A 22,189-nucleotide genomic window follows, 5' to 3' on the forward strand; every position below is an offset into this window, starting at 1 on the left:
AATTTTGATGTTTTGTTCAGCAGGCATGTTTTGTCATTTTCATTTTTCAATATTGAATTAAAATATTATTTATCTTGACATCTTAGATTTGGTGCCTTCTTGCATTCCATGCTTAAACAAAGTCCTTTTCACTTAACCCTAAAACTAACCTAGGCAATAGCTTTTGAAGTACCGTTGAGAATGTACTTCCCTGGATGAAAGCATAGGTGAAAGTCCTGTCACCCTCTCACCCATCTACATTTTATAACCAATTTCCTGGTCTCTTTAACTTTTAAAACAATCTTTGTCTTAAAATAATATCACCAGAGGTGGTCTGAGACTAACTAAGGATGAGGTACTATTCATTTATACTATTCATAAGCAGTCATTTTGTGTGTGTGTGAGACAATTTTCCTAGATGCTGGTTCTCTGCAAAATTATTCAAGGGTTGTTAAGATTTCTTTCCATAATGTACCAGGCACCTCTCTAAGACTGCCTCACAGTCCTGTGGGCAATCCCTCTCCTAGAGTTTGCATTTGGGGGACTCAGCATGCAGACCATATATATACATTTTAACCATTTTCCTTCTAAATCTTCTTTTTAAAAATCTGTGTCTCTTTATTTTTTAAGAAAAAAAATACCTCAGACTGCCTTCATCTGATTTCCTATCTCCCCACCCCCTGCCCTTTGGTAACCACAAATCTGATTTCTTTTTCTATGAATTTGTTTTTGAAGTATAATTTAATCTGTCTTAAAAATCAGCATCAGAGGTGGTCTGAAACTAACTCAGGATGAGGCAAGGGACTGCTTACCTCATTTACAGTATTCACAGATTTTATAAGACTTTCCTAGATGCTGGTTCTCTGCAAAGAGCTTCAATTGCCGTAGGATTTCTCTCCATAATGTACCAGACACTGCTCTAAGGGTGGAGACTTGGGCTCTGCTCCTTCACGGTCCTGCAGGCAATCCTTCTAGAGTGTCCACTTGGGGCCTCAATGTGCAGACCCCTGACAGTGTTAAGGGACCTGCAGTCAGAGCTTCTCTTGGCTGGGCTGAGGGTGGACTATACAGGTTACCATTTGTTATATTAATACAAAAGCCTGCTATCATTCACTCTGTTCGGATTCTTAGCCTGTAACTTGCAGACTTTATTTTATTTGATCTAGGCAATGTCCTGTGTTGACTCAATTTTTTAAAAGAGGAAGTGAAAGTCTGATGTCTTTTAAATTCGGAAACCACAGACCTTTGTCAGAGTGGAGCTTTCTGCTGCTCCCAGGCCCTCCTCTTCGTCAGCTCTGAGCACTGGCCCTCAGCTGCACTGAGCACGTGGTGCTTCCCTCATCCTAATCCTGCCTCTAGTGTCTGTCCTCCCTGCTCCCTGGAGGGCAGTCACCATCCCTGCCTTACTTTCCTGGAATCCACATTGCCAAGCGCATTGTCACATATATGTGCAGTCAGAACATTTTTGGTGACAGAATGAAGAGAACTGCATGAATTCACCCTTGTTGTTCAGTATTATGCCACCATTATCTGCAGACTATGTCAGAAAATGAGAGCTATAGTTCTGTAAATAATTGTGGAAGAATTCAAATCTTATGTATTAGACCCTTAAAAAAGAAATGCAGAGAGGTGTGGCTAGATATATTTTGGTGCAATTTAAGAAGTGTCAAAATAGAGTACAGGGTCAAACCTCTTAAGTTCTCTTATTAGACTTAAAAAACGGAGTTAGACTGAGCCTCAGGTTTTTATTTCAACCTGAGTTGACACACTTAGATGACTACATTCTGTTGGATTGAGTCTTCTGTCATTTTCCATGAATATATTTAATTTCCAGTGTAATAATACAAAAAAAAAGCATTGAAGATGTGACATTCTCTGATGCCCAAAATAGAAGATAATTTTTTTAAAGTGAGGAAACAAAATTGAGATAAGTACAGAAAATGACAATTCTGGCCTGATTAAGAATCTCATTTGCGGGAATATTTTCAGCACAGCTGGATAAAGGCCGTCACAGCCAGACATCTGCAGCATCACCAAGCTCACCAGAGGCCTGCCAACCTCTTCACTGATGACTCCGAGGATGATGTTCTCCAGCCCTGTAAAATGTGATGGATGGAGCTGATCATCACCATTGCCATCCTCTGAGAGACCAGGAATCCGCAAATTCAGCGTTTCAGTGAAACAACGCCAGGGCTACAGCTCAATAACGCGCAAAGCTCCTTTCCCTGCGCCGCAGCGGCCAGGAGCGGCGCCCGAACTCGCCATAAGGGACCGACCGACACCGCCCACCCAGTAGGACCCGCCTCCGTGTCCAGTACCGCGGACTCGGGCGCTGCATACACGGGGAGAACCCGGCCGTTGCCGTGGGCAGGAGCCCAGGCCGGGGCGAGGCGCCGCCGGGGCCCAGGGAGCGAGTGGGGCCGCGAGAGCAGTGAGTAAACTTTCCTCGATGCTGCCCTCACTCTTTACGACACATTAATCCTGAATTGATTACTAATTAAATGTTACAATGCTCCTGTGAACATGATTACCAAGGGCCTACCAGACAAATTACACAGACTTTTAGTCTTTATCAAAAATGATGATGACGGCAACTACAAATTCCGTAGCCCTTATAAGGGACTCACTTAATCTTTCCAACATAGTTGATGAGTGTTAATATTCTCATTTCCAAAGAGCCACCTGCTAAGGCTTTATGTGAATAAAACAATCTGATAAGTAAATGGCAAACCCAGGTTTCAAAACCTAATATGTCAGATTCCAAACTCCACTTCCCTATCCACTACATAGACACCTGTGCAAACTGCATGTGTTGAACCATCCCTTATTTTCTGGAAAGCCCTATACTTTTCTTGTAACATATTGATATTCCTTTGTTGTCTCATACCTCGCTGTTACAAATTCTCTATATTTTCATTAATTTTTGTCCACCTACAAATTTCTAGATGAGTTGAACAAATTACAAAGTATCCTGATTATTTTACATAATAAGCAAAGTAAAATTATCAACTGGTAATTATTTCTGAGAGCCTAAATGTGATCAAGAAAATTAATAATTCTAATAATTATAAAATAATCATATTTAATTGTCCAAGATGATTCATATATATTGTTCAGTTAATTCTCACCATAAGTTTATGAGCTGCGTGCTAGACAAGACACTTGAGAGTTTTGACGCCTGCACCAGATTGGATTACAAACATTTCAAGGAGTCCTCTGTAGACACCACCAAAGCTCTGCTGGATTCAGGCAACAAATACTTAACGCCACCAACTTACATGAATATGGGAAATGATTGGAAGAATATAAGACGATGTATACTAACGGGTAAAATGTGAGAGATGTAGCAGAGCATCCCCACGGCCATCAGTAGTGAGATCAGGAGTCCAGAAATTCAGCACTTCACCTGGACCACCGTGAAAGGGAGCTCAGGTCCTCCGCTCGGCAAAGCCCTCAAAGCTACCTTCGCTGCGCCCCAGCGGCCGGGAGGGGGCGCCCGAACTCGCCTCAACAGACCGACGGGCACCGCCCACCCAGCGGGACCCGCTTCCGGGTACAGCTCCGCGAACTCGGGCGTAGCGCCCACGGGAAGAACCCGGGCGTCGCCGTCGGCAGGAGCCCCGGCCCAGGAAAGGCGCCGCCGGGGCCCAGGAAAGGCGCCGCCGGGGCCCAGGGAGCGCGTGGGGCCGCGAGAGCAGAGAGGAAACTTCCTTTTCGGGCCTGACTGCGGAGGGGAGCTTTGCCGCGGCTTCGCACAAAGCCTTTCATTTCTGCACCTGCCTCTGCGTCCATCCTTCCCTTCCTGGTAGGAGCTTTTAGCCAGACCGGTTGACGCGGTTGCCCATTTATTTATGCAGGGATTGACGGCTCGAAATCAGAGCATGTCGTGGTACGTGTTCAGATTTCAGGGCTGTTTCTGGGAAGAAAGTCGAATTCAGGGAAAGGAGAAACGCATCTACAATCTGGACACGAATTTTATTACAATGATTTTATTAAATTTTAATGGTTCATTTCTTATACAACGTTATAGTAGTTTAAAAGGATTGAAAAGTGGGGGCTTCCCTGGTGGCGCAGTGGTTGAGAGTCCGCCTGCCTGATGCAGCGGACACGAGTTCGTGCCCCGGTCCGGGAAGATCCCACATGCCGCGGAGCGTGTGGGCCCGTGAGCCATGGCCGCTAAGCCTGCGCGTCCGGAGCCTGTGCTCCGCAACGGGAAAGTATTGAAAAGTGGGTGTATTAAAATTCAGATTATTGTAGCTGTAAACATTTTACTTACACCAAAGCCACAATTTGTTAAAATGTACTGGGCTTTTGAAAGCATATTCAACAAATAACTTTATCAGAATTACTTCTTATCTCATTTTCAATTGAGAGAATTACCTTTTTTTTTTTTTGCGGTACACAGGCCTTTCACTGTTGTGGCCTCTCCTGTTGCGGAGCACAGGCTCCGGACTCACAGGCCCAGCGGCCACGGCTCACGGGCCCAGCCGCTTCGCGGCATGTGGGATTTTCCCCGAGCAAGGCACGAACCCGTGTCCTCTGTATTAGCAGACGGACTCTCAACCAATGTGCCACTAGGGAAGCTCTTACCATCTTAATTTAATTTTAGCTTACTGAAACAGTTTTTGAGAAACAGCATATAAATTTCTGATTTATATTAATTCTTTTCTCCATCTCATCCCTAATGCATTTCTGAATTATAGGGGATATTCTTCCTGTCCCACAGTTTGAAAATATGATTCTGTGGCAGGCCAGTATTTTGATATTTCTTCTTGGATTGACAACGATGATAACCACCTTGTTGGCACATTTTTATGGGGCTATCTCTTTCTCTTGACAGAGTCAAAATTTTCATCAAGTGCTTCTGTATGTATTGAGACTGAAAAGTGACCAAAACTTTTCACTATAAAAGCTTCAGTATCACAGGTAAACACATCACACCCCGTTTTAGCAGTGTTGTGTGAAAGGTGTCCAGATATTTAGCAAGTAAGTACATTTAGGCTTCTTTGGTGAGAAATGGATAGAATGCATGGAATTTGTCAAACTTTAACTTTGTGCTAGAAGCCCTCCTCCCTCCCCCACTTATACAACTCTTAGGCTTTTGTAATTGTGGTGCCAGATTTTGTCTTCATTTATCATTTTTATATGTTCATCAAGGGTTTTTTATCATTAATTCTAATTTTTTTAAAACATTGCAATAATATATTACTTTTCCATATTACTAAGTCACTTGGCACCCCTTCTCTATTTGTATCTGAGGCAAGTTTCTAGCTTGCCTAAATCTAATCCCTACACTGGAAAGAGTTTTTGATATGAAGTGTTGTGATTTTCCTTGGGTGAAAATTATGTCTGAAAATCAGGGAACATCCCCTTCCCCATCCCTCACTTTATTGTTTTTTTTACAAGTTATCTTTGTCTTTATAACATTGTTTTACCTATACCTTAAACACTATCACCAGAGGTAGTCTGAAACTAAGTGAAATGAGAGTCACGATTATTTATATCATTTATTTATACATTTCACGGAGTAGCTATGATCTGCCAAACAACTTGCTAAGATTCAGGTGCTCCAGAGAGAGCTTCAGGTGTGCTGTGTGATTTCTCCTCTGTGCTAGGCACAGCCTTAGCAACGTAGCCTGGGCTGTGCTCCTTCGCATTTCTGCAGACAACCCTTTGTCCAGGAGTTCCCATTTGGGAGGTGCTAACTTCTCTGATCCTTAAGTTTAAAAACACCTGAAAAAATTGTCAAGTAGTCAGTTAAACTATGTCACACCCCAAATACAAAATTAGGTCAGTCTATGTGAACTGCCCTGGAAAGATTTCCATGATAAATATTATACAGAAATAAACTGTACAGTGATGTCTTTGGTATAATTATATAAAAGCATATCCAAAAAGAACATTGGTCCTGTAGAGAGTTTGAGATGCCAACCCCTCAACTTTAGTGGAAAGGGGCCACTTTGAGGTCTCACTGAGGCAGTCTTGATATTTCTAAGGCACTGGGACTCTGGGGGGCTCTGGACAGTGTTATTTGCCAAGTCCATGTGGCAACTCTAACAAGGCCAGGCCTTAAATTTGTATAAAGTGCTTACCTGTTTGTTCTCTTCTCCATGACTATGTTATTAAAATATATGAATATTCTCCAGTTAGTAGATGAGATTTGGGGATTAAATGTGCAGTTTTCTGTATTAAATATCATACTTGTTAATACCACTGTTATCTTCATGGAGCTGCAGCAGAGAAGGGAGGCCCAGACCACGAGCAGCCCTTGGAAGACATTCTGAGGCCGAGGCTGTGCCTAGGGGATCTGAGGTTCCAAGCTTCTCCTGGCTGGAGCAGCCTCAGAGGCCCCCAGAGCTGAGCCCTGCCCGCTGAACACTGATAGAGGAGCTGGCAGAAGAGTCCCTTTGGCAGGGGCACTGCAGGGTTCCCAACATGTCCAGAAAGCTGTGCTAGAACCTCATATGTGAGGCTAAATCTCCAGCTCTTGTCTTCCAGAAGCCACAGGGGCAGAGCAAGTTTCCTGAGGGGAAACCTATGTTGGTTCCCAATAGACAGCCTGAGGGGGGCATCCCTCAGACTCCTGTTTTTTCTGTTGGCTCTGTCCTAGGGCATGCTGTGGGTGCCCTCTCTCCAGCTAGCTCTCTCATTTCTCATTCATTTCCCAGATGGCTCTTGAGTACCAACTAAATCCTAAGCCCCTAAGGCTAGTGATAGAGCAGTGAATACCTGTTCTGGAAGAAAATAGATAATTAAGCCAAAAGTCACAACATGGACTAAAATGTATGCCTGGGAAGTAAAGGCACCTTTCCCAGCTGTAAAAGTCAAAGGATTACCCCCTGGGAAACTTTTTTCACTATAACAGGAAGGAAGGAGGAAGGGTGGTAAATGTCTTTGAGTTTGGTAACGAAAAGTTCTCTTCTAATGGCTTTTACCTCCTCTGTGAAGTGGCATCCAGCACATCTGCTGAGGTTCGGGGACAGAAGTTTGTCAAAGTGGAGAATGTTTAAAATCGTTTTGTTAAGCATAAGAGAGTTGACAGTGGAACCAGTGATACAAGCTCCAAAAAAACAGAGAGCTTTGTCACTTTTGTTCACTTATGTATCCTAAGTGCACATAGAAGGAACTTACCAAATACATAGGATGAATGAAAGTATGAATTCCATGCAGTATTGGAGATGCCCACTAGTTGTAGGCCATAGAACTACAGTAGCACAATATACTCTTTTGTGTGATTTTATCTAGTGGGCCTCCACCACTTACCAGAGGTGAGGCATGGAAGAGGCAGAGAGTTTGGACTTTTGCCAGACAGGAATGATGAAACAAGAATGACGTGACGGTGTTTAGAATGTTGCTTAGCTGATGAACCATGAAGACCACTCTGTTAGTTTGCTAGAACTGCCCTAACAAAATGCTGCAGATTGGGTGGCTTAAACAACAGAAATTTATTTTCTCATAGTTCTGGAGGCTAAAAGTCCAAGATCAAGGTGTAGGCAGATTTGGTTTCTCCTGAGGCCTGTCTTCTTGCCTTGCAGATGGCTGCCTTCTTGCCGTGTCCTCACATGGCCTTTCTCCATGTGTGCCCATCCTGGTATCTCTTCCTTTTATAAGGACACCAGTGGGACTTCCCTGGTGATCCAGTGGTTAAGACTCCATGCTTCCACTGCAGGGGACATGGGTTCGATCCCTGGTCAGGGAACTAAGATTCCCCATGCCGTGGCACGGCAAAAACCAAAAAAGACACCAGTTATACTGGATTAGGACCCCACCCTAAGGGCCTCATTTTAACTTAATCACCTCTTTAAAGACCTTACCTCCAAATACCATTACATTCTTAGGTACTGGGGGTCAGGACTTTCATATATGAATTTGTGCGGAGGACACAATTCAGCTCATAACATCTGTGGAGAGAGAGAGAGAAGGAACAGACCAGAGGCTGTTGATGGAGAAGGGGAAACGGTCAGGACCAATGACCTGTAATTCCTTGACTAATTGGCCAATGGAGGACAACTTAGAAACTGAAGGTGGAGGTCAGAGGGTGGAATGCTAGACTGTATTGCTTTATTACTTCAGAGTGCAGAGCAGCTCCTAGTGAAAAGCAAAGATCTGTGAATCAGGTGTAACTTGTCATATGGCCCATGGCCAGTCATTGGCACTTCTAAGCCACTACCTCTCTGGATGAGTAGTCTTTGTTCATGGGAGCATAAGGAAGGTCACCGTCTTTAGAGTCACCTTCTAACTGGAGAAATAGAGTTCTCTAGTCCTGGATTTTCTACTTGTGTGGTTACTCATCCTATCTGAACTTCAAGTTAGGAGAATCACATTTTTTAAATGAGTGAGCAGTGTTATTAATTCTATAATAAAAAGCAGATAGTAATTTCCCCCAGGCTTAATTGCTCTGTAAGTGTGGACTTATCTGTAGGAGATAAAGGTTGATTCTCAGGGCCTGGATATGGGAGCCAAGGCAGCTGAAAAACTGGTGTGGCTACATTGACCCCAACCTCCTCTCTCCTCCTTTTGCGTGACTCCACTTCTTCGTGGCTCTTCTTTTTCAGCCATCACTCCACTCTGCCCTTTATTTATTTTATTTTTTAATTTATTTACTTTATTTATTTTTGGCTGTGTTGGGTCTTTGTTGCTGCACGTGGGCTTTCTCTAGTTGTGGAGAGCTGGGGCTACCCTTCGTTGCCGTGCGCGGGCTTCTCATTGTGGTGGCTTCTCTTGTTGCGGAGCACAGGCTCTAGTTACGTGTGCTTCAGTAGTTGTGGCATGCGGGCTCAGTAGTTGTGGCTCGCGGGCTCTAGAGCACAGGCTCAGTAGTTGTGGCATACGGGATTAGTTGCTCTGCAGCACGTGGGATCTTCCTGAACCAGGACTCGAACCCATGTTCCCTGCATCAGCAGGCAGATTCTTAACCACTGCGCCACGAGGGAAGCCCCACTCTGCCCTTTAATGGCGTTAACCAAAGTCATTTGGATGTGGAGGGATACGGAAAGTCTTTAGAATGTTTGGCCACCTTGGCTTCAGTGGGCTGAGTAGTGGTCCAAAGTGAGTCCAGAAAAACTGCACCCTTGTCCTAAATTGCAGAACCACCTGTGGTGCATGCGCTTTGTGTATCCTGAGGAAGATATCCCATGACTGTAACAAGCATATAACTAACGACCACAGAGGACACCTCAACCCTGATAGGCCACCTGTTTGCATTGAGTACAAGATCCTGCACAATGTCAGAAAGAATGGCTGTAAGGAAGGCCAAAAAGGAGTTTGGCAGGCCTCAGAACATCCCTGAAGGCATCATTGTTTTTGTGCTCAAAGACAAGCTCTCCCTCTCCACTACTTGTCCCAAGGACACACATACACACACTCTTGCCAGGATGGCACAAAGTCCATCTTACTTTGTCAGTATTCTAGTCAGTCACCAGCAGGTGGCGCCCGAGTCAGGTAGCTGGGGAGTGAGGCAGGGAGTGGGAGTAGTTTGGTTAGTGATTAGTGATAGACACTCCTGTTCCTTCTCACCCACTGGGTCATTCTTTCCCCTCTGTTAGTTTCCCTCCTTTCCACACATTCAATCCTGACCTTTTCCTCATTGTCTCCTCATTCTTCTGCAAGCCCTGTGTGGCCGCACTGTGAACATTCCCATCACTGAGGGCCATTTGACCCACATGCCTTGCACTGATGTCATTGAGTCAGGCAACATGCCGTCTCAGTGAGGAGTTGAATCCCTGTGCAGGGTGACCAGCCAGCAGGGAGAATTTATTTATTTTGAGTTCAACGTTTGTTTCAAAACAGATGAATATCACAGCTATAGCAGATGTTTAAGTAGCACCTACCGTAGTATTAGGCCTTAGCATGTCCATCTCAGTATCCAAGCACAGCAACATCCCTGTCCTCCACCCAGCTCTGCATCCTCTGTACAATGGATACTTTTTCTCATATCTAAAAAAGCCACTTTTTTTTTTTTTTTTGCGGTACGTGGGCCTCTCACTGTTGTGGCCTCTCCCGTCACGGAGCACAGGCTCCGGACGCGCAGGCTCAGCGGCCATGGCTCACGGGCCCAGCCGCTCCGCGGCATATGGGATCTTCCCGGACCGGGGCATGAACCCATGTCCCCCTGCATCGGCAGGCGGACTCTCAACCACTGCACCACCAGGGAAGCCCTAAAAAATCCACTTTTAAGAGGGAACTTATCCTGTTTCTGAACCCCTTCAGAGCTGGACTGCCTGGAGGGCAGAAGGTGGGGTGACCCAGCTCACGGGTCCATTTTCAGGTCCCTAGCTTTGAATCCGGTTCCCCTCCAGTGGCTAGAGAGTGATGGGAGTGTTACTTGAACGTACGTGGAGATTTCCTCCCCAAGCCTGGACACAGTGTATTCTCCTTCCCCTCCAGCTCTGCTGAGGCCTTTCACGGCTCTCCCTTCCCTTTAGCCACCTCCTGTCGGGAGGGGCAAGTGCAGAGGACTCCTCTAGCTTTAGCAGCACCACCAGACCCTGGGGCCACAGTGCCCCACAGTCAGAGAGTTGTGGTGACTACACACACCCGTGCCCTTGTACCACCCACTCAGGGCTTCCTACCACCCCTCTGGCGTGGAGGTAAGAAAGAAAGGCAGGTAATCTGTGAACACTTTTCACAGGAGCAGGGAGGTGAGCCAGCACCCACGGCAGCCTTGCTGAGAGCTCCAATCCCTGCCAACACCGCTTCCCAAAACACAGAGCCAGGGGTTCTATGTCCCCTACTGGCATGTCCTACATTCCATGGGGAGAGGAGAGGAGATGTGGTGTGATCAGCTGTATGTTTTCCTTAAGGTTGAGAAGGGAGTAAGAGCGCCCAGCGCTGCAACTTTCATCAGGAAGGGTGTAGGGTCTTTGGTGCAGCTGGAAGCTATGGCCCACCATAGATTCATGGTCATAGATTTTTTTTTTTTTTCCTCACACTTCTGAGCTCAGGGGCTCACTGCTCCAAAATCTTGAGTTCCACTTTGGGGATTTGTGAAGTTTATTTTCTCTTACTATTCCTAGATGCTCAGTGAGGAATCTTTGGCCCCATGAGGCATGTATAACCTGATTCACTCCATGCCATTACTGTGTAATGCTCAGGGTAATGAGGAAGCAAAGGAGAGGACTGATGGCTCCAGATACTGTGCTGTAGTCTTTGTTACAATTTCTCACTTTTATAAGCATCGAATGATTGCTGAGTAGTTACTTGTTTTTCTAATAAGAGTATTATGGAAAAAGTAATGAATTTTTAAAGTGGGCTATCTTCACAAATACAAATGAAGGAAACCAGGATGGTGGTGTGTCAGCAACGCCCTCATCAACTTCTCTCCCTAACCTTTGTCTCATTTTATAAGCCAAAGTCCACTCTCAATAAAAGCTGAAGGGACCCCTTCCTTTCCCTAAATCCAAGCTCATAGGATATTCTGTTTCCCCCTAAACACAACAGAGACAGATGGCACCATTCTCCTTTAGGAAAAAAACAAGCATATATGGGGGAATAATAATTATCCTTGCTGACGAGAAATAGAGACCGTCTTTACCAGAGGATGTGATATAGGAGCTAATTGATGTTCTCTAAATGTAATAAAACATCTTTGGGAGGGAAAATTCCCTCTAAGGAGATTATTGAAGAGCAATATCGGGCTAATTGGAAGTGTCACCCCCCCTCCCCCCATAGACAAAGCCTAGGGCAGAGTTAAGGACATCCAGGGACCTGGCACCCTGGCCCAGGCCAGGGGATACAGACTCCCTGGGAAGCATTCAAATGCAGATCAGTTAGAGGGGGTGAAGCATAGTACTCACTTCCACATAGCGCTTTGCAGATGGTTTCACAGTATTTGAGTTTTATCCACTTTCTTGTAGCTCAGAAAGGTGTGGAGAGGCATGAGGGTCAAGAAGGGAGGGGACTTGCTCAAGGGCCACAGCTGGTAAGGAGCAAAGTCAGATTTGAGCACAAGACAGATTTGGGACCATTATTTTCTTCTCCATTTCATAGATGGCAGGAGATAACTGAGGCCGGGTGGGTTGTATAAGTTAGAGTCCCTTCCCTCCAGTGGGTCCTGCTTACCCCTTTGCAGGTGGTTGGCACTAAACCTGTATGAAGTCCTAGACTGGCCTTGACTTGGCACTGAATATTTAGAGGCTACTTGAACCCTGAGACTCCTCAAGGGAACCTGAGATCTTACTGTACTCATTGCTGGTGATAGATTAGCTACTTACCCAGGCAGATAATGTAATAGGATGAGAGGAGAATTAGGAGTGAGACATAGGGTGATCAGGGCAGGGGCTGTCTGTGAACCCAGGCTCTAGAAGGGGTGACTTGCTGTTCCTGTGACCCAAACAAAACTCAACTTTCAACAAATATGTGGAATCCCAGAGACTGTCCACCCATGTGTTTAAGTGGAGTCCCCAGGATTATGGAGATATAGGCCCTCGGTATTTCACCTTCCACCCAGCTTGGAAAAAATGTTGAGCACACACCTCCAATGTATTTATTTTATTGATAATATACCTAGGTACTACAGTTATAAAATACTGTGCATATTATACAGTATACATTTGTAATAGAAATTTTTTAATGGATAATCTATGATAAAACATTTTAAAATTGTATCTTTTTTTTTTATTAAAGGGACATCATGACGTCCTCAAAAAATATACACACACTTCTAAGAAGATGTGACAATCTGCACTGATATGAGCTGCAAGGTAATTATTCCAGGAATACTGTGATAGCTCACAGAATTCAAGTAGAAGTTAAACAATAAAGCCTGAGAAGAGGTAAGAACTGTATAAACTCCAGCAACCTTAGAACATTCTCATTCATGTGACTCAGCTCCTGAGTCTCAGGTTCTGGCTTTCTTGAGTCAGATTCTTAAGATTAGCTTTCTGATTGGCTCACACTGGTTTTATCATTCATAGCTTCCAGGTCCGGATATCAGGGCTGGAGGACAGTTCTTAGGGAAGGGCTGTGAAGACAGATAACGTGTCCTCCTACATTCCATCCTTGGTTTCCCAGTATCTACATCTTTCCCATTCACAGGGAAGGTACCCAATCCAGTTACCCCATCTGCTACTATTATGCCCTCAGGTAGAGACAACAAATATCACATCCATAAACTGCTTATAATAACCATCAGAGGGCCACTGTTTTCAGAGTATACTTTGTCCATCACAATCTTGTTAGACATTTTTGCAAATTATGGACCCAGCTGAAAGTTTGAGTATGACCATACAAAAGAAGAAAAAGGAAGAGAGAAAACAACAAAGCAAACAAACAAAAAAACCCCAAAACTTCTTTTTAAAAAAGACATTTAGGGCCTCCCTGGTGGCGCAGTGGTTGGGAGTCCGCCTGCCGATGCAGGGGACACGGGTTCGTGCCCCGATCCCGGAGGATCCCACATGCCGCGGAGCGGCTGGGCCCGCGAGCCATGGCCGCTGGGCCTGTGTGTCCGGAGCCTGTGCTCCGCAGCGGGAGAGGCCACAGCAGTGAGAGGCCCGCGTACAGCAAAAAAAAAAAAAAAAAAAAAAAAGACATTTATAATAGATATCTGATGCACCATTCACAGCTCCCTTTAAGACCTGAGAACTTACTCCCTTTAGCTGCTGATAGAGCTTCATGCTGACAGCATGCAGGTCTTCTCTGGAAACTGCTCTTGGCTAAAGTGACTCATTTAGCCCAAAGCTATTTCCCCCTCCTGGGTCATCCTGCATCCAATTACCTGTCAATGTGGGGATATAAAGGCCTGGCCCTTCTGTCTACCTCCACAGGGTCATCCCAGAGTCAGAGCTCCCTTGGGATTGGCTAAAGCCCTGCTGTGACTGCACTGCAGCTCAACTTCTGCTCAAATTCTCTTTGCCACAATGACTGATCCACGCATTCTCCAGTAAACTCCTTGCATGCTTATCTCTGTCTCAGAGTCTGCTTTCCCAGGTATCTGACCTACAATAGCATAATATATGAGATCTTCTATTTTAACCCCCCAGACATTAAAAATAATGAATGAACCCTGCCATATGGCTCTGCTAAGAGATTAAGCTATTTTTTTATATTTTTTAGCCTTTCCACTCTTCCCAGATGGACCATTTGGATCAGCTACTTCTTGGAGTAAAAAATGAAGTATTTCTCTTTCTCTGATGAAAAGTTAGTTTATAACATTAGACAGTAAGGGCACAATAACATAATGATCAGATACATAGGGCAGAAGACCAGGTGGGGTTTCTCTTCTGATTGATTGTTCTGGTCTACTTAGACAACCATTTCTGAATACACCCTTTTTTTTTTTGCCTTTGGTCCCAGTCAAGTTTGTGGGGTTGCTTGTGTCTTCAGCTGATGGATAATATAGACACCACTGGCACTACCTTAAGTGGCTACAATGGGACACATTTTAACTTATTAAAAACAGAATCTTTTGAAAAGTATACAAAAGAAATACATGTATTAGGTGTATGCGATTCAATTTATGGTCTTATAAAGTGTAGCACTCTTTCCACTGGTCTAATCCAAGATCACTTGTCTTTTCATTGGGTAGCATGGAAGCTCACTGGACTAGTCTTTCTATGATGAACAGTATTAAATTTTTGTGGCAGTTTTCCTCATTTTTTTTGTATTGTGTACTTGAAACATTGCAGGTTGTCAGAAGACAGCCAGCATGTAGCAAGTGTATTTAAAGTTAAATATAACCAGTATGCAGGGAATCAGCCAAAAGGCAAAAACAGTTCATGAGTCTACCTTCAGTACAAGAAGAATCCAGTTTCTTAGACATGTGGAAGTTTTTAGGCAGCAAAGGTAAAAGTGTGTACCTCTTGGAAAGCATGTAGTGAAGTTTGGGTAGAACAAATGGCATGGATGGTCGGTGCACTTGGGCCCTCACACCTGCTTGAAGGCTGCAGGATGTGACACTCAGCCCTTACCTTTCTTTGGGGGAGGAGGGGCCCTGCCATCACAGGAATTTCTATCTTTGGACCCTGTTGGTCCTTGAGTTCCTCCATGGGTGGACTGTCTTTTCTTTCCTTAATTCATTGCATAAGCCTCAGTTTCTTCTCTAGGATCTGACCAGTATCTGACTTGTTCTTCTGAGTTTCACTACCCACTTTATCCATAAACACTGCTCTCATTTCTAGTAGGTTTAGGCTCTCACCAGAGGCTGACATCACTATGGATTTGTGCTGTGGATCTTCCTGTACCTTCCCAGTTTTCTGTGGAGGAAGCATCTCATCCAGTTTTTAAAGTTATTCTTTCATGGAGCCTGTAGCACGAACTGGGGAGACTTGCTTGCAGGGATCTCTGCTAATTCCCTGTCCTGGGCAAGGTAACTAATCTGTTATGTGGAAGGACCCAAATTCCTGCATCCCCTCTTTAATACTCTCCTTCTAAGAGTCTCCTAGGGTATTCTCCATCCTGAGTAGATTATAGATTCTTGTCCTGTTTGCGATCCTTCCCACTCTGAGGGACTAATTCTGCAAGCCTATGAGAAGAATTAGAGCAGGCCCCTCTCATGGTCATCTGGCCTTCCTTTGCCACAGGTGAGGGTGAAGGGAAAGAGCTATCCAGGCTGGGGACTGAATTTCTTTTCCCTAATCTGCTTGAGGGTTTCTTCCAAGGAGCTTTGCAACCTTGGCCATGGAGTTAGTCTTTGAAACATGGGTGACAGAAGAGGGAAAGATGGACTTGGGAAGTGTAGGCCAAGTGAGGAGGTGGTGTTGAAAGAAAAAGTGGGGAATAGGTTCCAGTATCTTTGCATGCTCTGTGGGTTGAAAGTAAAAGGCAAGTGGTGAGGAAAAAATGATCCTTGAGTATTGTGGCATCCAGTGATAAAAAGGGATTTGGAGGCTGGCATGGAGCAGGACTGCGACCTTTTACTACTGTGTCAGGGGTAGAAGGGGCTGTTGCAGTCCTTATGCAAAGTTACAATGAACGTATTTTTCTAATGATAAAGTGAAAAGATCCGTTATAAAAAATGAATTTGTGAAACTGGGAATTTACTGTTAATAGAGAAATTTAGTGCACCCTCAAATATGAGATTGTACTCAGATACACTGTTGTGGTTTTTACCCTGAGATTTTCAGGGCCTCCCCACCTCCCAGTGTCAGTATGTGGATCAGATCATTAATCAGGAGCCCTGGGTCTGCCCAGCAGGTTGGAGGAAGGAACTTTTGGCTCCTTTTTCTCTCACCATACCTGCTCCTAGATCAAAGGAGCCACGCTCTGTCTGAAGTTGAAGACTTGTTCTCTTCTTAACAAAGACTATGGCAAGAGGCTTATTCCAATATTAGGGTCAGTTCCTGCCAGGAAAGAACCTCTGATCAGCTCTGGAGGAAAATTCCCTAAAAGGAGCACATCTGCACAGACCAGAAGACTGCCAGACTTGGTCTCTGGCCCTGTCACACTTGACCATCAGGGGCTTCTTTTCCTAGGAGGGCTTTGTAGCCCACCCAGTTACTGGACCCTGCTTTCTGCTTCCTTTGAACCATGTGGGTCCTCATGTTTCAAAAGTATTCAACATAAAAAAGGAAGACTTCTCTTATATGTGTTTCTACAAAATCTGAAAATATCATTCAACTTTTACTTTCTATTTGTGTCCATCTGGGAAAACTTAAACCAGAAATCACAACAGAACAGGAGGTAGCTGTGCAAGTAGGAGAGGGCAGTGCAAGGAAAGGGAGTGAAGGAGGAGGGCTCCCTGGAAATTTCAGCCCTGAAGGAGAAGGAAAGTACTGTGAAATGGAAGCCAAAGAATAGATCCAGGAAAGCAGGGAGAGGTGCCAGGCACCAGAATCAGCAAAAGAATACAGTATATTTTTCCCATTCCAGCCTAGGAGATTCCCTTCAATTTCAGATATTGATTTAAGCCATTGTGCTGACTGAATATAAATCAAACATGTCTTTGATATGATCATACCTATCTTTCACTCTTCTAGGTTCTCACCAATTCAGTTGACTTTGCCAGTCAGCTATCAAGAGTGAGATGGTACAGTTTCAAACCAGTTTATAGAAAAAGACACGTAATATTCTCATATAGGTTTATATGGAGAAAATGAAGAAAAGAGTTACCACTTATGGTTAACCCCAAGGAAGGAGCCATTCTAAAGAGCTTTTTGTTTTCGGCTGCACTGCCTTGGCATGTGGGATCTTGGGATCCAACCTGCACCCGCTACAGAGGAAGCTCAGAGTCTTAGCCACTGGACCGCCAGGGAAGTCCCTCTGAGAGCTTTAAAATGTATTTACATCAGCTCTACAAATATTTTTCATTCCATTTTCCATTTGAGAAAACTGAGACTCAGGGAAGTTGAGTTGCCTCCAAGCAGAATAAGGGTTCCATGCAGAACCTCACATAGTACATAGTGAGTTATGAGTGATTCTTTAAGCAATATGTTGGATTTCTGTGGGGTTTTTAAAATCTAATTATTTTTACTTGCAGAATTATTCTTTTTCTTTTTCCCTGAGCTTCTCTTTTTGGTGGCTACATTTTTACTTTCTGACGATTTTAATCTATTTTTTGTTCTTTACCTTAGATTTTTGTGGAAGAGAAATTCTCCTATCCAGTTTCATTTTTCCATCTGATGAAGAAAATTCCTCAGAAGTTTATATCCACTGCAGTATGGTTATTATTTTTTTTAAGTAAATTTATTTATTTATTTATTTTTGGCTGCGTTGGGTCTTCGTTGCTACGTGTGGGGTTTCTCTAGTTGTGGCGAGCGGGGACTACTCTTCGTTGCAGTGTGCGGGCTTCTCCTTGCGGTGGCTTCTCTTATTGCCAAGCACAGGTTCTAGGCACATGGGCTTCAGTAGTTGTGGTACGTGGGCTCAGTAGTTGTGGCACACGGGCTCTAGAGCGCAGGCTCAGTAGTTGTGGCGCACGGATGGGCTTAGTTGGTCCACGGCATGTGGGATCTTCCTGGACCAGGGATCGAACCTGTGTCCCCTGCATTGGCAGGCAGATTCTTAAGTATGGTTATTTTTTTTTTTTTTTTTTTTTTTGCGGTATGCGGGCCTCTCACTGCTGTGGCCTCCCCCGCTGCGGAGCACAGGCTCCGGACGCGCAGGCTTCGGACGCGCAGGCTCAGCGGCCATGGCTCACGGGCCCAGCCGCTCCGCGGCATATGGGATCCTCCCAGACCGGGGCACGAACCCGTATCCCCTGCATCGGCAGGCGGACTCTCAACCACTTGCGCCACCAGGGAGGCCCAGTATGGTTATTTTTTGAGTCCACAAATTTTCATGATTTTTATAAACCCAATGCTGACTTCTGTAGAACAATTCAAAAGTTAATTAAGAAAGGTCACCAAGCAAAAATATCAAAGTTTAGAAGAGGAAAAATTCTTACATATATAGCTTTACCAGAAAATGAACTGTATTATAAAGCAGCAACAGTATAAATACAGTGACAGTAAGGAGTTAGGTGATCTGAGTAATAAAGAAAATAAATCCCAGGAGAGTTACCTGGTGGTCCAGTGGTTAGGACTTGAAGCTTCCACTCCTGTGGCCCAGGTTCAGTCCCTGGTCAGGAAACTAAGATCCTGCAAGCCACATTGGTGCAGCAAAAAAAAAAAAGAAAAGAAATCCCAGAAATTGTTATATAATCTGTAGTAATTAAGTAAAGGCTATCTTAGACGTTAATATGGAAGAAAAAAAGTTTCATTAAATGGTAACAGGATAAATGCTTGGCAACCTAGACAGAAATCAATTTAGATTCTCATCTCATAGATGAAAAAGAAAATCCTAATGTACTATAAAAAATAAATGTGAAAGATTTAAAACATAAAAGGGAATTGATAATCCATAAGATCAATAGAGGAATGAAAATGGGAGAGGATTGGTTCTACATGTTCAACATTCTGGCATTAGGAGAAAGTATAAAGAAAATGAGCTATTATTTGTAAACATAAAATTGACAAATAGTTGCATCATAGGAATATAGCTACCATCTGCATAAATGGTTTATATATACTTTTAAGACTTAAGGATACATAAAAACAATTCACAAGGGCAGTACGAAACTAGTTAATGTCGTAAACTGAAACACAAATAAAAGAACTAGAAATAGCAAACAAAGCATATGAAAAGGCATTCTAGCCTACTAGTATTTAGAAATGATTTAACAATTATGCTTGACATTTTAGGCTGTTATGTAAGCAGTTATTTTAAAAAAATAAAATATTGATTTTTATGTGCTTTGTGCTACTACATACATTTTTTGAAATCTGTCCCCCAAAAATGTTTGTAAAAAATTTTTTAAATTATATCCAGTAATATAAACACACACTTTTATTCTCCAGGCGCTACCCTAGTTCTCTTCTTCTCACAGAAAACTTCTCAAAAGAAGTTTCTATTCATTCTATCTCCCAAACCTTTTCTCTTATTTAACCTTAGTCAGTATATTCCAGTCCGGATTCTGTGGAATTAACTCTGCCAAACCAGCCCTCATTTTCCCTGAATATAAGGTATCATGTTTTAAATGTATTTCTTCCTTGAAACATCCTCTTATCACCACTGTCTCCTGGTTGTCCCGCTATTGTGTTGCATACCATTCCAGTGTCCTTTGCAGCCTCCTTATTCTCGTCTCTTCATTAAAATATGAAGGTCCCTAATGTTTAGTTTTTGGTCCTCCTATTCTGTATTTCTAAAAGACCTCACTCCTTCCTGGGCCTTCAGAGACCAGAATAACCCAGCTTCTAGGTTAACACTTCTAGCCATAGCACTCTGAAAGTTCTAGAACTGTACATCCAGTGTCAAGTCTTAGAATCTCTGCATCCTCCAGTTTCTGGTGATAGAAGCCGCTTTTCTTTTGCCTATGGTGTTAGTATATAATGTAGTTGAAATGAATTAATTGATTGATTAATACTTTTATGTTTCCTTCGGCAAAAAGGGAAGTTTCAAGAGGGCTGGCACTTCATTTTCTTTCTTCACTTTTTTAATCCTGTGAAGGCAGTCATAGAACCTGTGATTTAGATACATAACTTTAATTAAATGAATGAATGAACTGCAGTTCCATCCTTTTTTTTTTTTTTTTTTTTTTTTTTTGCTGTACGCAGGCCTCTCACTGTTGTGGCCTCTCCCGTTGCGGAGCACAGGCTCCGGACGCGCAGGCTTAGCGGCCATGGCTCACGGGCCTAGCCGCTCTGTGGCATGTGGGATCTTCCCCGACCGGGGCACGAACCCGTGTCCCCTGCATCAGGCAGGCGGACTCTCAACCATCGCACCACCAGGGAAGCCCGCATCCTTTAATTGAGGTTGCAAAATCAGTCTTGGTATTACTTTCTTAAAAATAAACAAATGCAAAAAGATTTGAAAGTAAAACTTTAAATAACTTAAAAATATAAAGATGAACACTTGTGTAATTAGCACAAATACAAGCAAAAATACTGAAATATAATAAATATAGTAAAATAGATATTTAAGTACATAAGTACATTAATAAGGTTATCTGTGATGGTCTGGTGCCCCCTATGAACTAGATGCTTTTACTTATAGTTGCTTAATACTACCAATAAATGTTTTGACAAATTTAATCTGTTTATTTTATGATGAAAGCAGAAAAAAAAAGTCTTTTGAAATTACTAAACGTGTGGGAGTACAATGAGTTGTATCTGTCCATAATTGTTTCTTTAAGAGCATACCTCTAGTTCCTTAGCTCTTAATCTTTCTTGCAAGCTTGATAATAAAGAGAAGGATTTCATGATTTCTTGCTCTGACAACTACCCAGGGGTAGCAGCTCTGTTCTTTCTTTTCCAGAGAAAAACTGTTTCCTTGGAAGTGCTTTTTCACAGCCATTGTGGAGTCTCCACAGCTCAGGGGAGTCCTTCCATCCCCAACTACTGCAACAAGCCGGTCTCCAGGACTTGCCAATGCTGATGAAGTCCAGTGAAGAACTTCTCCAGGCCAGTCTCATTCCAACCAACCTCTTATGCTGAACAGTTTGAAGATTTGCTGAAGCATCTGATGGAGGACAGCAGTGATTTGAGCCTTCTGGACCTTGCTGCCATCTACCAGAAACAACAGAAGACCATTGGAACCAGCTAAATGTCCATCGGTAGGGGACTAATCAAATAATGTAGGACACACCCATTCAATGGGAAACAGTACAGCTATTTAAAAAGATAAAGCAGTTATCTATATATGAATGAGAAGATCTCCAAGTTAAAAAAGATAGGTGCAGAACAGTGAGTATAGTATGCTACTTTTATATTAAAAAAGGGGAAGAGTGTAATAAAAGAATGTACCTATATTCTCATCAGTTGGCATATGCATAAGGAAACTGGAAGGATTTAAAAGACAGTAATAACTTCAAACTGTGGAAAATGTTGGAAGCAGTTGTGTCAAAGTATACATTTATTCATATGCCCAAATTCCAATTTACTAGTAATTTTAAAAATGTAAGTTAGCAAAATATCCATAAAGGGAAAGATCAGTAGCAGGGAAATACACACTCAAACATTGCTGGTGACAATATTTTGGAAAAAAAAATTGTCTTCAATTAGCATTCTGCCCTTAGGATTTATCCAAAAACAGGTAAAGTTTTGTGCTCAGATTCTATAGAAGAGTGGAGAACAAGAAAGTATATATTCAGGAACAAATGATGGGCAAGGAAACTACATAGTATGTGTAGTTATTAGACAATTGTGTATCCATTTAAAAATTTGTGAGTAGAAAACAAAAACACGAAAAATTTACTGATGATGGAATTCCATTGTGTGGCAAAAATTCAGGCTAAATTACTTACATAGCATAGTCACAATTTGGTATTTTAAAAGAGGCAAATGACATGTTTTAAATGATTAAAATTTGAAACTATTAACCAAAGTTATAACTGAAGTGTCTATTAAATTGTGTGAGCTAAGTTTTTTTTGGGGGGGGGCGGGCTGCGTGGCTCGTGGGATCTTGGTTCCCGGATCAGGGATTGAACCCGGGTCACAGCAGTGAAAGCGCCGAGTCCTAACCACTGGACCACCAGGGCATTCCCCTATGGGATAAGAATTTTAAAATTTTCTTTATAGAGGAAAAACTTTAAGCATTTTCCCCCATGCTGCCTTTCAATTTCTACAAAAGCCGCATTTCATTGTCACTCAGAAGTAACAAAAGGAAGAAGCCAGGAAGTGTAAATCTCAAAGTATGCATTTAGGGGGACAGCTCAGCTGCCGTGAAAGGTTTACGTCAAGCATAATATACATACACCCATTCCAGCCCATTTAATGCCGCATACAGAGTATCCCAAGAG

General features: G+C 43.2%; 1 long non-coding RNA gene across 2 annotated transcripts; it reads left to right on the forward strand.

Moving 5' to 3' along the window:
• The first annotated feature begins 3,571 nt into the window (after positions 1-3,571).
• On the forward strand, positions 3,572-21,722 carry LOC132492112 (uncharacterized). 2 transcript variants are annotated; one of them, XR_009532783.1, is made up of 4 exons: positions 3,572-3,784; positions 4,820-4,965; positions 12,604-12,680; positions 20,707-21,722. It is a non-coding gene; the product is annotated as an uncharacterized LOC132492112 (long non-coding RNA). The 2 variants fall into 2 exon arrangements; XR_009532784.1 differs by having other exon boundaries at positions 4,820-4,905.
• The last annotated feature ends 467 nt before the right edge of the window (positions 21,723-22,189 follow it).

This window comes from Mesoplodon densirostris, chromosome 6, assembly GCF_025265405.1.
Source record: "Mesoplodon densirostris isolate mMesDen1 chromosome 6, mMesDen1 primary haplotype, whole genome shotgun sequence".
Taxonomy (NCBI): domain Eukaryota; kingdom Metazoa; phylum Chordata; class Mammalia; order Artiodactyla; family Ziphiidae; genus Mesoplodon; species Mesoplodon densirostris.